We start from the raw sequence: 18,800 nt of genomic DNA on the forward strand, positions 1-18,800 counted from the left end.
ACCACCACCTGCTGCCACTCTCCACCACCACCACCTGCTGCCACACTCCACCACCATAATCCCCACCTGCTGCCATACTCCACCACCATGAACCACCACCTACTGCCACACTCGACCACCATAGCCACCACTTGCAGCCACACTCCACTACCATAACCACCACCTGCTGCTAAACTCCACCACCATGACCACCACCTGCTGCCACACTCCACCACCATAAGCACCACATGCTGCCAAACTCCACCACCAAAACCACTACCTGCTGCCACACTCCATCACTACCACCACCACCTCCTGCTGCCACACACCACCACCATAACCACCACCTGCTGCTACACTCCACCACCACCACCTGCTGCCACACACCAACACCACCACCACCGCCTGCTACCACACTCCACCACCATAACCACAACCTGCTGCCTCACTCAACCACCATAACCAACACTTGCTGCCACACTCCACCACCACCACCACCTGCTGCCCCACTCCACCACCATAACCACCACCTGCTGCTAAACTCCACCACCATAACCACCACATGCTGCCACACTCCACCACCATAACCACCACATGCTGCCAAACTCCACCACCAAAACTTCCACCTGCTACCACACTCCACCACCATAACCACCACCTGTTGCCGCACTCCACCACCATAACCACCATCTGCTGCCACACTCAACCACCATAACCACCACCTGCTGCCGCACTCCACCACTATAACCACCATCTGCTGCCACACTCAACCATCATAACCACCACCTGCTGCCAAACTCCACCACCATAACCACCACGTGCTTCCACACTCCACCACCTGCTGCCACTCTCCACCACAATAAAAACACCTGCTTCCACACTCTACCACCTGCTGCCACACTCTACCACAATAACCACCCCCTGCGGCCACACTCCACCACCATAACCACCACCTGCTGCCACACTCCACCACCATAACTACCACCTGCTGCCCCACTCCACCACCATAACCACCACCTGCAGCCATACTCCACCACTATAACCACCACCTGCTGCCACACTCCACCACCTGCTGCCTCACTCCACCACCATAACCACCACCTGCAGCCACACTCCACCACCATAACCACCACCTGCTGCCACACTCCACCACCATAACCACCACCTGCTGCCACACTCCACCACTATACCCACCACCTGCTGCCACACACCACCACCATAACCACCACCTGCTGCCACACTCCACTACTATAAACACCACCTGCTACCACACTCCACCACCAAAACCACCACCTGCTGCCACACTCCACCACCATAACCACCACCTGCTGCCGCACTCCACCATGATAACCACCACCTGCTGCCACACTCCACCACTATAAACACCACCTGCTACCACACTCCACCACCAAAACCACCACCTGCTGCCACATTCCACCACCAAAACCACCACCTGTTTCACAACCCACCACCATAACCACCACTTGCTGCCACACTCCACCACCATAACCACCACCTGCTTCCACACTCCACCACCATAATTACCACTTGCTGCCACACTCCACTACCGTAACCACCTCCTGCTGCCACACTCCACCACCATAACCACCACCTGCTGCCACACTCCACCACCATAACCACCACCTGCTGCTAAACTCCACCACCATAACCACCACCTGCTGCTACACTCCACCACCATAACCACCACCTGCTGCCACACTCCACCACCATAACCACCACCTGCTGCTAAACTCCACCACCATAACCACCACCTGCTGCCACACTCCACCACCATAACCACCACCTGCTGCCACACACCAACACCACCACCACCGCCTGCTACCACACTCCACCACCATAACCACAACCTGCTGCCACACTCAACCACCATAACCAACACTTGCTGCCACACTCCACCACCATAACCACCACCTGCTGCCACACTCCACCACCATAACCACCACCTGCTGCTAAACTCCACCACCATAACCACCACCTGCTGCTACACTCCACCACCATAACCACCACCTGCTGCCGCACTCCACCACCATAACCACCACCTGCTGCTACACTCCACCACCATAACCACCACCTGGTGCCCCACTCCACCACCATAACCACCACCTGCTGCTAAACTCCACCACTATAACCACCACATGCTGCCACACTCCACCACCATAACCACCACATGCTGCCAAACTCCACCACCAAAACTTCCACTTGCTACCACACTCCACCACCATAACCACCACCTGTTGCCGCACTCCACCACCATAACCACCATCTGCTGCCACACTCAACGACCATAACCACCACCTGCTGCCGCACTCCACCACCATAACCACCATCTGCTGCCACACTCAACCATCATAACCACCACCTGCTGCCACACTCCACCACCATAACCACCACGTGCTTTCACACTCCACCACCTGCTGCCACACTCCACCACAATAAAAACCACCTGCTTCCACACTCTATCAACTGCTGGCACACTCCACCACCATAACTACCACCTGCTGCCACACTCCACCACCATAACCACCACCTGCAGCCATACTCCACCACTATAACCACCACCTGCTGCCACACTCCACCACCAAGACCACCACCTGCTGCCTCACTCCACCACCATAACCACCACCTGCTGCCACACTCCACCACCATAATCACCACCTGCTGCCACACTCCACCACCATAACCACCACCTGCTGCCACACTCCACCACCATAACCACCACCTGCTGCCACACTCCACCACCATAACCACCACCTGCTGCCACACTCCACCACCATAACCACCACCTGCTGCCACACTCCACCACTATAAACACCACCTGCTGCCGCACTCCACCATAACCATCATCTGCTGCCACACTCAACCATCATAACCGCCACCTGCTGCCACACTCCACCACTATAACCACCACCTGCTGCCACACTCCACCACCATAACCACCACCTGCTGCCACACTCCCCTTGTATAAACACCACCTGCTGCCACACTCCACCACCAAAACCACCACCTGCTGCCACACTCCACCACCATAACCACCACCTGCTGCCACACTCCACCACTATAACCACCACCTGCTGCAACACTTCACCACCATAACCACCACCTGCTTCCACACTCCACCACCTGCTGCCACACTCCACCACAATAAAAACCACCTGCTTCCACACTCTACCACCTGCTGCTACACTCCACCACCATAACTACCACCTGCTGCCACACTCCACCACCATAACCACCACCTGCAGCCATACTCCACCACTATAACCACCACCTGCTGCCACACTCCACCACCAAAACCACGACCTGCTGCCTCACTCCACCACCATAACCACCACCTGCTGCCACACTCCAGCACCATAACCACCACCTGCTGCCACACTCCACCACCATAACCACCACCTGCTGCCACACTCCACCACCATAACCACCACCTGCTGCCACACTCCACCACCATAACCACCACCTGCTGCCACACTCCACCACCATAACCACCACCTGCTGCCACACTCCACCACTATAAACACCACCTGCTGCCACACTCCACCACCAAAACCACCACCTGCTGCCACACTCCACCACCATAACCACCACCTGATGCTGCACTCCACCATGATAACCACCACCTGCTGCAACATTCCACCACCAAAACCACCACCTGTTTCACACTCCCCCACAATAACCACCACTTGCTGCCACACTCCACCACCATAACCACCACCTGCTTCCACACTCCACCACCATAATTACCACTTGCTGCCACACTCCACCACCGTAACCACCACCTGCTGCCACATTCCACCACCATAACCACCACCTGCTGCCACACTCCACCACCACCACCTGCTGCCACACTCCACCACCATAACCACCACCTGCTGCCACACTCCACCACCATGAACACTACCTACTGCCACTCTCGACCACCATAGCCACCACTTGTAGCAACACTCCACCACCATAACCACCACCTGCTGCTAAACTCCACCACCATAACCACCTCCTGCTGCCACACTCCACCACCATAACCACCACATGCTGCCAAACTCCACCACCAAAACCACTACCTGCTGCCACACTCCATCACTACCACCACCACCTCCTGCTGGCACACTCCACCACCATAACCACCACCTGCTGCCACAGTCCACCACCATAACCACCACCTGCTGCCACACTCCATCACTACCACCACCACCTCCTGCTGCCGCACTCCACCACCATAACCACCATCTGCTGCCACACTCAACCATCATAACCACCACCTGCTGCCACACTCCACCACCATAACCACCACCTGCTGCCACACTCCACCACCATAACCACCACCTGCTGCCACACTCCACCACTATAACCACCACCTGCTGCAAAACTTCACCACCATAACCACCACCTGCTTCCACACTCCACCACCTGCTGCCACACTCCACCACCATAACCACCACCTGCTGCCACACTCCACCACCATAACCACCACCTGCTGCCACACTCCACCACCATAACCACCACCTGCTGCCACACTCCACCACCATAACCACCACCTGCTGCCACACTCCCCTAGTATAAACACCACCTGCTGCCACACTCCACCACCAAAACCACCACCTGCTGCCACACTCCATCACCACCACCTGCTACCACACTCCACCACCATAACCACCACCTGCTGCCACACTCCACCACCACCACCTGCTGCCACACTCCACCACCACCACCTGCTAACACTCACCACCACCATAACCACAACCTGCTGCCACACTCCACCAGCATAACCAACACCTGCTGCCACACTCCACCACCACCTGCTGCCCCACTCCCCCACCATAACCACCACCTGCTGCTAAACTCCACCACTATAACCACCACCTGCTCCTTCACTCCACCACCATAACCACCACCTGCTGCCACACTCCACCACCACCACATGCTGCCACACGCCACCACCACCATTACCACCTGCTACCACACTTCACCACCATAACCAAAACCTGCTGCCACACTCCACCACCATAACCACCACCTGCTGCCACACTCTACCACCACCACCTGCTGCCCCACTCCACCACCATAACCACCACCTGCTGCCATACTCCACCACAATAACCACCACCTGCTGCCACACTCCACCACGTTAACCACCACCTGCTGCGACACTCCACCACCACCACCTGCTGTCACACGCCACCACCACCACCACCACCACCTGCTACCACACTGCACCACCATAACCACAACCTGCTGCCACACTCCACCACCATAACCACCACCTGCTGCCATACTCCACCACAATAACCACCACCTGCTGCCACACTTCACCACTTTAACCACCACCTGATGCCACACTCCACCACCATAACCACCACCTGCTGCCACACTCCACCACTATAACTACCACCTGCTGCCACACTCCACCACCAAAACCACCACCTGCTGCCTCACTCCACCAACATAACCACCACCTGCTGCCACACTCCACCACCATAACCACCACCTGCTGCCACACTCCACCACCATAACCACCACCTGCTGCCACACTCCACCACCATAACCACCACCTGCTGCCATACTCCACCACCATTACCACCACCTGCTGCCACACTCCACCACAATAAACACCACCTGCTGCCACACTCCACCACCTGCCGCCACACTCCACCATCATAACCACCACCTGCTGCCACATTCCACCACAAAAACCACCACCTGTTTCACACTCACCCACCATAACCACCACTTGCTGCCACACTCCACCACCATAACCACCACCTGCTTCCACACTCCACCACCATAATTACCACTTGCTGCCACACTCCACCACCGTAACCACCACCTGCTGCCACACTCCACCACCATAACCACCACCTGCTGCCACACTCCACCACCACCACCTGCTGCCACACTCCACCATCATAACCACCACCTGCTGCCACACTCCACCACCATGTACCACCACCTACTGCCACACTGGACCATCATAGCCACCACTTGCAGCCACACTCCACTACCATAACCACCACCTGCTGCTAAACTCCACCACCATGACCACCACCTGCTGCCACACTCCACCACCATAACCACCACATGCTGCCAAACTCCACCACCATAACCACCACCTGCTGCTACACTCCACCACCACCACCTGCTGCCACACACCAACACCACCACCACCGCCTGCTACCACACTCCACCACTATAACCACAACCTGCTGCCACACTCAACCACCATAACCAACACTTGTTGCCACACTCCACCACCACCACCACCTGCTGCCCCACTCCACCACCATAACCACCACCTGCTGCTAAACTCCACCACCATAACCACCACATGCTGCCACACTCCACCATCATAACCACCACATGCTGCCAAACTCCACCACCAAAACTTCCACCTGCTACCACACTCCACCACCATAACCACCACCTGTTGCCGCACTCCACCACCATAACCACCATCTGCTGCCACACTCAACCACCATAACCACCACCTGCTGCCGCACTCCACCACCATAACCACCATCTGCTGCCACACTCAACCATCATAACCACCACCTGCTGCCACACTCCACCACCATAACCACCACCTGCTGCCACACTCCACCACCATAACCACCACCTGCTGCCACACTCCCCTAGTATAAACACCACCTGCTGCCACACTCCACCACCAAAACCACCACCTGCCTGCCACACTCCACCACCATAACCACCACCTGCTGCCACACTCCACCACTATAACCACCACCTGCTGCAAAACTTCACCACCATAACCACCACCTGCTTCCACACTCCACCACCTGCTGCCACACTCCACCACAATAAAAACCACCTGCTTCCACACTCTACCACCTGTTGCCACACTCCACCACCATAACTACCACCTGCTGCCACACTCCACCACCATAACCACCACCTGCAGCAATACTCCACCACTATAACCACCACCTGCTGCCACACTCCTCCACCATAACCACCACCTGATGCTGCACTCCACCATGATAACCACTACCTGCTGCCACATTCCACCACCAAAACCACCACCTGTTTCACACTCCACCACCATAACCACCACTTGCTGCCACACTCCACCACCTGCTTCCACACTCCACCACCATAATTACCACTTGCTGCCACACTCCACCACCATAACCACCACCTGCTGCCACACTCCACCACCATAACCACCACCTGCTGCCACACTCCACCACCACCACCTGCTGCCACACTCCACCACCATAACCACCACCGGCTGCCACACTCCACCACCATGAACACCACCTACTGCCACACTCGACCACCATAGCCACCACTTGCAGCCACACTCCACAACCATAACCACAACTTGCTGCTAAACTCCGCCACCATAACGACCACCTGCTGCCACACTCCACCACAATAACCACCACATGCTGCCAAACTCCACCACCAAAACCACTTCCTGCTGCCACACTCCATCACTACCACCACCACCTCCTGCTGCCTCACTCCACCACCATAACCACCACCTGCTGCCACAGTCCACCACCATAACCACCACCTGCTGCCACACTCCATCACTACCACCACCACCTCCTGCTGCCGCACTCCACCACCATAACCACCATCTGCTACCACACTCAACCATCATAACCACCACCTGCTGCCACACTCCACCAATATAACCACCACCTGCTGCCACACTCCACCACCATAACCACCACCTGCTGCCACACTCCACCACTATTACCACCACCTGCTGCAACACTTCACCACAATAACCACCACCTGCTTCCACACTCTACCACCTGCTGCCACACTCCACCACAATAACCACCCCCTGCGGCCACACTCACCACCATAACCACCACCTGCTGCCACACTCCACCACCATAACTACCCACCTGCTGCCACACTCCACCACCATAACCACCACCTGCAGCCATACTCCACCACTATAACCACCACCTGCTGCCACACTCCACCACCAAAACCACCACCTGCTGCCTCACTCCACCACCATAACCACCACCTGCTGCCACACTCCACCACCATAACCACCACCTGCTGCCACACTCCACCACCATAACCACAACCTGCTTCCACACTCCACCACCATAACCACCACCTGCTGCCACACTCCACCACTATAAACACCACCTGCTGCCACACTCCACCACCAAAACCACCACCTGCTGCCACACTCCACCACCATAACCACAACCTGCTTCCACACTCCACCACCATAACCACCACCTGCTGCCACACTCCACCACTATAAACCACCACCTGCTGCCACACTCCACCACCATAACCACCACCTGCTGCCACACTCCACCACCATAATTGCCACTTGCTGCCACACTCCACCACCGTAACCACCACCTGCTGCCACACTCCACCACCATAACCACCACCTGCTGCCACACTCCACCACCACTACCTGCTGCTACACTCCACCACCATAACCACCACCTGCTGCCACACTCCACCACCATGAACACCACCTACTGCCACACTCGACCACCATAGCCACCACTTGCAGCCACACTCCACCACCATAACCACCACCTGCTGCTAAACTCCACCACCATAACCACCACCTGCTGCCACACTCCACCACCATAACCACCACATGCTGCCAAACTCCACCACCAAAACCACTACCTGCTGCCACACTCCATCACTACCACCACCACCTCCTGCTGCCACACTCCACCACCATAACCACCACCTGCTGCTACACTCCACCACCACTACCTGCTGCCACACACCAACACCACCACCACCACCTGCTACCACACTCCACCACCATAACCACAACCTGCTGCCACACTCAACCACCATAACCAACACTTGCTGCCAAACTCCACCACCACCACCACCTGATGCCCCACTCCACCACCATAACCACCACCTGCTGCTAAACTCCACCACCATAACCACCACATGCTGCCACACGCCACCACCATAACCACCACATGCTGCCAAACTCCACCACCAAAACTTCCACCTGCTACCACACTCCACCACCATAAAAACCACCTGCTGCCGCACTCCACCACCATAACCACCATCTGCTGCCACACTCAACCATCATAACCACCACCAGCTGCCACACGCCACCACCATAACCACCACCTGCTGCCACACTCCACCACCATAAACACCACCTGCTGCCACACTCCCCTAGTATAAACACCACCTGCTGCCACACTCCACCACCAAAACCACCACCTGCTGCCACACTCCACCACCATAACCACCACCTGCTGCCACACTCCACCACTATAACCACCACCTGCTGCAACACTTCACCACCATAACCACCACCTGCTTCCACACTCCACCACCTGCTGCCACACTCCACCACAATAACCACCCCCTGCGGCCACACTCCACCACTATAACCACCACCTGCTGCCACACTCCACCACCATAACTACCACCTGCTGCCACACTCCACCACCACAACCACCACCTGCAGCCATACTCCACCACTATAACCACCACCTGCTGCCACACTCCACCACCAAAACCACCACCTGCTGCCTCACTCCACCACCATAACCACCACCTGCTGCCACAATCCACCACCATAACCACCACCTGCTGCCACACTCCACCACCATAACCACCACCTGCTGCCACACTCCACCACCATAACCACCACCTGCTGCCACACTCCACCACCATAACCACCACCTGCTGCCACATTCCACCACCATAACCAACACCTGCTGCCACACTCCACCACTATAAACACCACCTGCTGCCACACTCCGCCACCAAAACCACCACCTGCTGCCACACTCCACGACCATAACCACCACCTGATGCTGCACTCCACCATGATAACCACCACCTGCTGCCACATTCCACCACCAAAACCACCACCTGTTTCACACTCCACCACCATAACCACCACTTGCTGCCACACTCCACCACCATAACCACCACCTGCTTCCACACTCCACCACCATAATTACTACTTGCTGCCACACTCCACCACCATAACCACCACCTGCTGCCACACTCCACCACCACCACCTGCTGCCACACTCCACCACCATAACCACCACCTGCTGCCACACTCCACCACCATGAACACCACCTACTGCCACACTCGAACACCATAGACACCACTTGCAGCCACACTCCACCACCATAACCACCACCTGCTGCTAAACTCCACCACCATAACCACCACATGCTGCCAAACTCCACCACCAAAACCAATACCTGCTGCCACACTCCATCACTACCACCACCACCTCCTGCTGCCACTCTCCACCACCATAACCACCACCTGCTGCTACACTCCACCACCACCACCTGCTGCCACACACCAACACCACCACCACCACCTGCTACTACACTCCACCACCACAACCACAACCTGCTGCCACACTCAACCACCATAACCAACACTTGCTGCCACACTCCACCACCACCACCACCTGCTGCCCCACTCCACCACCATAACCACCACCTGCTGCTAAATTCCACCACCATAACCACCACATGCTGCCACACTCCACCACCATAACCACCACATGCTGCCAAACTCCACCACCAAAACTACCACCTGCTACCACACTCCACCACCTGTTGCCGCACTCCACCACAATAACCACCATCTGCTGCCACACTCAACCAACATAACCATCACCTGCTACCGCACTCCACCACCATGACCACCATCTGCTGCCACACTCAACCATCATAACCACCACCTGCTGCCACACTCCACCACTATAACCACCACCTGCTGCTACACTCCACCACCATAACCACCACCTGCTGCCACACTCCCCTTGTATAAACACCACCTGCTGCCACACTCCACCACCAATACCACCACCTGCTGCCACACTCCACCACCATAACCACCACCTGCTGCCACACTCCACCACCTGCTGCAACACTTCACCACCATAACCACCACCTGCTTCCACACTCCACCACCTGCTGCCACACTCCACCACAATAAAAACACCTGCTTCCACACTCTACCACCTGCTGCCACACTCTACCACAATAACCACCCCCTGCGGCCACACTCCACCACCATAACCACCACCTGCTGCCACACTCCACCACCATAACTACCACCTGCTGCCCCACTCCACCACCATAACCACCACCTGCAGCCATACTCCACCACTATAACCACCACCTGCTGCCACACTCCACCACCTGCTGCCTCACTCCACCACCATAACCACCACCTGCAGCCACACTCCACCACCATAACCACCACCTGCTGCCACACTCCACCACCATAACCACCACCTGCTGCCACACTCCACCACTATACCCACCACCTGCTGCCACACACCACCACCATAACCACCACCTGCTGCCACACTCCACCACTATAAACACCACCTGCTACCACACTCCACCACCAAAACCACCACCTGCTGCCACACTCAACCACCATAACCACCACCTGCTGCCGCACTCCACCATGATAACCACCACCTGCTGCCACACTCCACCACTATAAACACCACCTGCTACCACACTCCACCACCAAAACCACCACCTGCTGCCACATTCCACCACCAAAACCACCACCTGTTTCACAACCCACCACCATAACCACCACTTGCTGCCACACTCCACCACCATAACCACCACCTGCTTCCACACTCCACCACCATAATTACCACTTGCTGCCACACTCCACTACCGTAACCACCACCTGCTGCCACACTCCACCACCATAACCACCACCTGCTGCCACACTCCACCACCATAACCACCACCTGCTGCTAAACTCCACCACCATAACCACCACCTGCTGCTACACTCCACAACCATAACCACCACCTGCTGCCACACTCCACCACCATAACCACCACCTGCTGCTAAACTCCACCACCATAACCACCACCTGCTGCCACACTCCACCACCATAACCACCACCTGCTGCCACACTCCACCACCATAACCACCACATGCTGCCAAACTCCACCACCAAAACTTCCACCTGCTACCACACTCCACCACCATAACCACCACCTGTTGCCGCACTCCACCACCATAACCACCATCTGCTGCCACACTCAACCACCATAACCACCACCTGCTGCCGCACTCCACCACCATAACCACCATCTGCTGCCACACTCAACCATCATAACCACCACCTGCTGCCACACTCCACCACTATAACCACCACCTGCTGCCACACTCCACCACCATAACCACCACCTGCTGCCACACTCCCCTTGTATAAACACCACCTGCTGCCACACTCCATCACCATAACTACCACCTGCTGCCACACTCCACCAACATAACCACCACCTGCAGCCATACTCCACCACTATAACCACCACCTGCTGCATACTCCACCACCAATACCACGACCTGCTGCCTCACTCCACCACCATAACCACCACCTGCTGCCACACTCCACCACCTGCTGCCACACTCCACCACCATAACCACCACCTGCTGCCACACTCCACCACCATAACTACCACCTGCTGCCAAACTCCACCACCATAACCACCACCTGCTGCCACACTCCACCACCATAACCACCACCTGCTGCCACACTCCACCACTATAAACACCACCTGCTGCCACACTCCACCACCAAAACCACCACCTGCTGCCACACTCCACCACCATAACCACCACCTGATGCTGCACTCCACCATGATTACCACCACCTGCTGCCACATTCCACCACCAAAACCACCACCTGTTTCACACTCCACCACCATAACCACCACTTGCTGCCACACTCCACCACCATAACCACCACCTGCTTCCACACTCCACCACCATAATTACCACTTGCTGCCTCACTCCACCACCGTAACCACCACCTGCTGCCACACTCCACCACCATAACCACCACCTGCTGCCACACTCCACCACCACCACCTGCTGCCACACTCCACCACCATAACCACCACCTGCTGCCACACTCCACCACCATGAACACTACCTACTGCCACACTCGACCACCATAGCCACCACGTGCAGCCACACTCCACCACCATAACCACCACCTGCTGCTAAACTCCACCACCATAACCACCACCTGCTGCCACACTCCACCACCATAACCACCACATGCTGCCAAACTCCACCACCAAAACCACTACCTGCTGCCACACTCCCTCACTACCACCACCACCTCCTGCTGCCACACTCCACCACCATAACCACCACCTGCTGCCACAGTCCACCACTATAACCACCACCTGCTGCCACACTCCATCACTACCACCACCACCTCCTGCTGCCGCACTCCACCACCATAACCACCATCTGCTGCCACACTCAACCATCATAACCACCACCTGCTGCCACACTCCACCACCGTAACCACCACCTGCTGCCACACTCCACCACCATAACCACCACCTTCTGCCATACTCCACCACCATTACCACCACCTGCTGCCACACCCCACCACTATAAACACCACCTGCTGCCACACTCCACCACCAAAACCACCACCTGCCGCCACACTCCACCACCATAACCACCACCTGCTGCCGCACTCCACAATGATAACCACCACCTGCTGCCACATTCCACGACAAAAACCACCACCTGTTTCACACTCCACCACCATAACCACCACTTGCTGCCACACTCCACCACCATAACCACCACCTGCTTCCACACTCCACCACCATAATTACCACTTGCTGCCACACTCCATCACCGTAACCACCACCTGCTGCCACACTCCACCACCATAACCACCACCTGCTGCCACTCTCCACCACCACCACCTGCTGCCACACTCCACCACCATAATCCCCACCTGCTGCCATACTCCACCACCATGAACCACCACCTACTGCCACACTCGACCACCATAGCCACCACTTGCAGCCACACTCCACTACCATAACCACCACCTGCTGCTAAACTCCACCACCATGACCACCACCTGCTGCCACACTCCACCACCATAAGCACCACATGCTGCCAAACTCCACCACCAAAACCACTACCTGCTGCCACACTCCATCACTACCACCACCACCTCCTGCTGCCACACACCACCACCATAACCACCACCTGCTGCTACACTCCACCACCACCACCTGCTGCCACACACCAACACCACCACCACCGCCTGCTACCACACTCCACCACCATAACCACAACCTGCTGCCTCACTCAACCACCATAACCAACACTTGCTGCCACACTCCACCACCACCACCACCTGCTGCCCCACTCCACCACCATAACCACCACCTGCTGCTAAACTCCACCACCATAACCACCACATGCTGCCACACTCCACCACCATAACCACCACATGCTGCCAAACTCCACCACCAAAACTTCCACCTGCTACCACACTCCACCACCATAACCACCACCTGTTGCCGCACTCCACCACCATAACCACCATCTGCTGCCACACTCAACCACCATAACCACCACCTGCTGCCGCACTCCACCACTATAACCACCATCTGCTGCCACACTCAACCATCATAACCACCACCTGCTGCCAAACTCCACCACCATAACCACCACGTGCTTCCACACTCCACCACCTGCTGCCACACTCCACCACAATAAAAACACCTGCTTCCACACTCTACCACCTGCTGCCACACTCTACCACAATAACCACCCCCTGCGGCCACACTCCACCACCATAACCACCACCTGCTGCCACACTCCACCACCATAACTACCACCTGCAGCCCCACTCCACCACCATAACCACCACCTGCAGCCATACTCCACCACTATAACCACCACCTGCTGCCACACTCCACCACCTGCTGCCTCACTCCACCACCATAAACACCACCTGCAGCCACACTCCACCACCATAACCACCACCTGCTGCCACACTCCACCACCATAACCACCACCTGCTGCCACACTCCACCACTATACCCACCACCTGCTGCCACACACCACCACCATAACCACCACCTGCTGCCACACTCCACTACTATAAACACCACCTGCTACCACACTCCACCACCAAAACCACCACCTGCTGCCACACTCCACCACCATAACCACCACCTGCTGCCGCACTCCACCATGATAACCACCACCTGCTGCCACACTCCACCACTATAAACACCACCTGCTACCACACTCCACCACCAAAACCACCACCTGCTGCCACATTCCACCACCAAAACCACCACCTGTTTCACAACCCACCACCATAACCACCACTTGCTGCCACACTCCACCACCATAACCACCACCTGCTTCCACACTCCACCACCATAATTACCACTTGCTGCCACACTCCACTACCGTAACCACCTCCTGCTGCCACACTCCACCACCATAACCACCACCTGCTGCCACACTCCACCACCATAACCACCACCTGCTGCTAAACTCCACCACCATAACCACCACCTGCTGCTACACTCCACCACCATAACCACCACCTGCTGCCACACTCCACCACCATAACCACCACCTGCTGCTAAACTCCACCACCATAACCACCACCTGCTGCCACACTCCACCACCATAACCACCACCTGCTGCCACACACCAACACCACCACCACCGCCTGCTACCACACTCCACCACCATAACCACAACCTGCTGCCACACTCAACCACCATAACCAACACTTGCTGCCACACTCCACCACCATAACCACCACCTGCTGCCACACTCCACCACCATAACCACCACCTGCTGCTAAACTCCACCACCATAACCACCACCTGCTGCTACACTCCACCACCATAACCACCACCTGCTGCCACACTCCACCACCATAACCACCACCTGCTGCTACACTCCACCACCATAACCACCACCTGGTGCCCCACTCCACCACCATAACCACCACCTGCTGCTAAACTCCACCACTATAACCACCACATGCTGCCACACTCCACCACCATAACCACCACATGCTGCCAAACTCCACCACCAAAACTTCCACTTGCTACCACACTCCACCACCATAACCACCACCTGTTGCCGCACTCCACCACCATAACCACCATCTGCTGCCACACTCAACGACCATAACCACCACCTGCTGCCGCACTCCACCACCATAACCACCATCTGCTGCCACACTCAACCATCATAACCACCACCTGCTGCCACACTCCACCACCATAACCACCACGTGCTTTCACACTCCACCACCTGCTGCCACACTCCACCACAATAAAAACCACCTGCTTCCACACTCTATCAACTGCTGGCACACTCCACCACCATAACTACCACCTGCTGCCACACTCCACCACCATAACCACCACCTGCAGCCATACTCCACCACTATAACCACCACCTGCTGCCACACTCCACCACCAAGACCACCACCTGCTGCCTCACTCCACCACCATAACCACCACCTGCTGCCACACTCCACCACCATAATCACCACCTGCTGCCACACTCCACCACCATAACCACCACCTGCTGCCACACTCCACCACCATAACCACCACCTGCTGCCACACTCCACCACCATAACCACAATCTGCTGCCACACTCCACCACCATAACCACCACCTGCTGCCACACTCCACCACTATAAACACCACCTGCTGCCGCACTCCACCATAACCATCATCTGCTGCCACACTCAACCATCATAACCACCACCTGCTGCCACACTCCACCACTATAACCACCACCTGCTGCCACACTCCACCACCATAACCACCACCTGCTGCCACACTCCCCTTGTATAAACACCACCTGCTGCCACACTCCACCACCAAAACCACCACCTGCTGCCACACTCCACCACCATAACCACCACCTGCTGCCACACTCCACCACTATAACCACCACCTGCTGCAACACTTCACCACCATAACCACCACCTGCTTCCACACTCCACCACCTGCTGCCACACTCCACCACAATAAAAACCACCTGCTTCCACACTCTACCACCTGCTGCTACACTCCACCACCATAACTACCACCTGCTGCCACACTCCACCACCATAACCACCACCTGCAGCCATACTCCACCACTATAACCACCACCTGCTGCCACACTCCACCACCAAAACCACGACCTGCTGCCTCACTCCACCACCATAACCACCACCTGCTGCCACACTCCAGCACCATAACCACCACCTGCTGCCACACTCCACCACCATAACCACCACCTGCTGCCACACTCCACCACCATAACCACCACCTGCTGCCACACTCCACCACCATAACCACCACCTGCTGCCACACTCCACCACCATAACCACCACCTGCTGCCACACTCCACCACTATAAACACCACCTGCTGCCACACTCCACCACCAAAACCACCACCTGCTGCCACACTCCACCACCATAACCACCACCTGATGCTGCACTCCACCATGATAACCACCACCTGCTGCAACATTCCACCACCAAAACCACCACCTGTTTCACACTCCCCCACAATAACCACCACTTGCTGCCACACTCCACCACCATAACCACCACCTGCTTCCACACTCCACCACCATAATTACCACTTGCTGCCACACTCCACCACCGTAACCACCACCTGCTGCCACACTCCACCACCATAACCACCACCTGCTGCCACACTCCACCACCACCACCTGCTGCCACACTCCACCACCATAACCACCACCTGCTGCCACACTCCACCACCATGAACACTACCTACTGCCACTCTCGACCACCATAGCCACCACTTGTAGCAACACTCCACCACCATAACCACCACCTGCTGCTAAACTCCACCACCATAACCACCTCCTGCTGCCACACTCCACCACCATAACCACCACATGCTGCCAAACTCCACCACCAAAACCACTACCTGCTGCCACACTCCATCACTACCACCACCACCTCCTGCTGGCACACTCCACCACCATAACCACCACCTGCTGCCACAGTCCACCACCATAACCACCACCTGCTGCCACACTCCATCACTACCACCACCACCTCCTGCTGCCGCACTCCACCACCATAACCACCATCTGCTGCCACACTCAACCATCATAACCACCACCTGCTGCCACACTCCACCACCATAACCACCACCTGCTGCCACACTCCACCACCATAACCACCACCTGCTGCCATACTCCACCACCATTACCACCACCTGCTGCCACACTCCACCACTATAAACACCACCTGCTGCCAGACTCCACCACCATAACCACCACCTGCTGCTAAACTCCACCACCATAACCACCACCTGCTGCCACACTCCACCACCATAACCACCACCTGCTGCCACACACCAACACCACCACCACCGCCTGCTACCACACTCCACCACCATAACCACAACCTGCTGCCACACTCAACCACCATAACCAACACTTGCTGCCACACTCCACCACCACCACCACCTGGTGCCCCACTCCACCACCACCTGCTGCTAAACTCCACCACTATAACCACCACATGCTGCCACACTCCACCACCATAACAACCACATGCTGCCAAACTCCACCACCAAAACTTCCACCTGCTACCACACTCAACCACCATAACCACCACCTGTTGCCGCACTCCACCACCATAACTACCATCTGCTGCCACACTCAACGACCATAACCACCACCTGCTGCCGCACTCCACCACCATAACCACCATCTGCTGCCACACTCAACCATCATAACCACCACCTGCTGCCACACTCCACCACCATAACCACCACGTGCTTTCACACTCCACCACCTGCTGCCACACTCCACCACAATAAAAACCACCTGCTTCCACACTCTATCAACTGCTGCCACACTCCACCACCATAACTACCACCTGCTGCCACACTCCACCACCATAACCACCACCTGCAGCCATACTCCACCACTATAACCACCACCTGCTGCC

The sequence above is a fragment of the Procambarus clarkii genome, chromosome 23, assembly GCF_040958095.1.
Source record: "Procambarus clarkii isolate CNS0578487 chromosome 23, FALCON_Pclarkii_2.0, whole genome shotgun sequence".
In the NCBI taxonomy this organism is placed as follows: domain Eukaryota; kingdom Metazoa; phylum Arthropoda; class Malacostraca; order Decapoda; family Cambaridae; genus Procambarus; species Procambarus clarkii.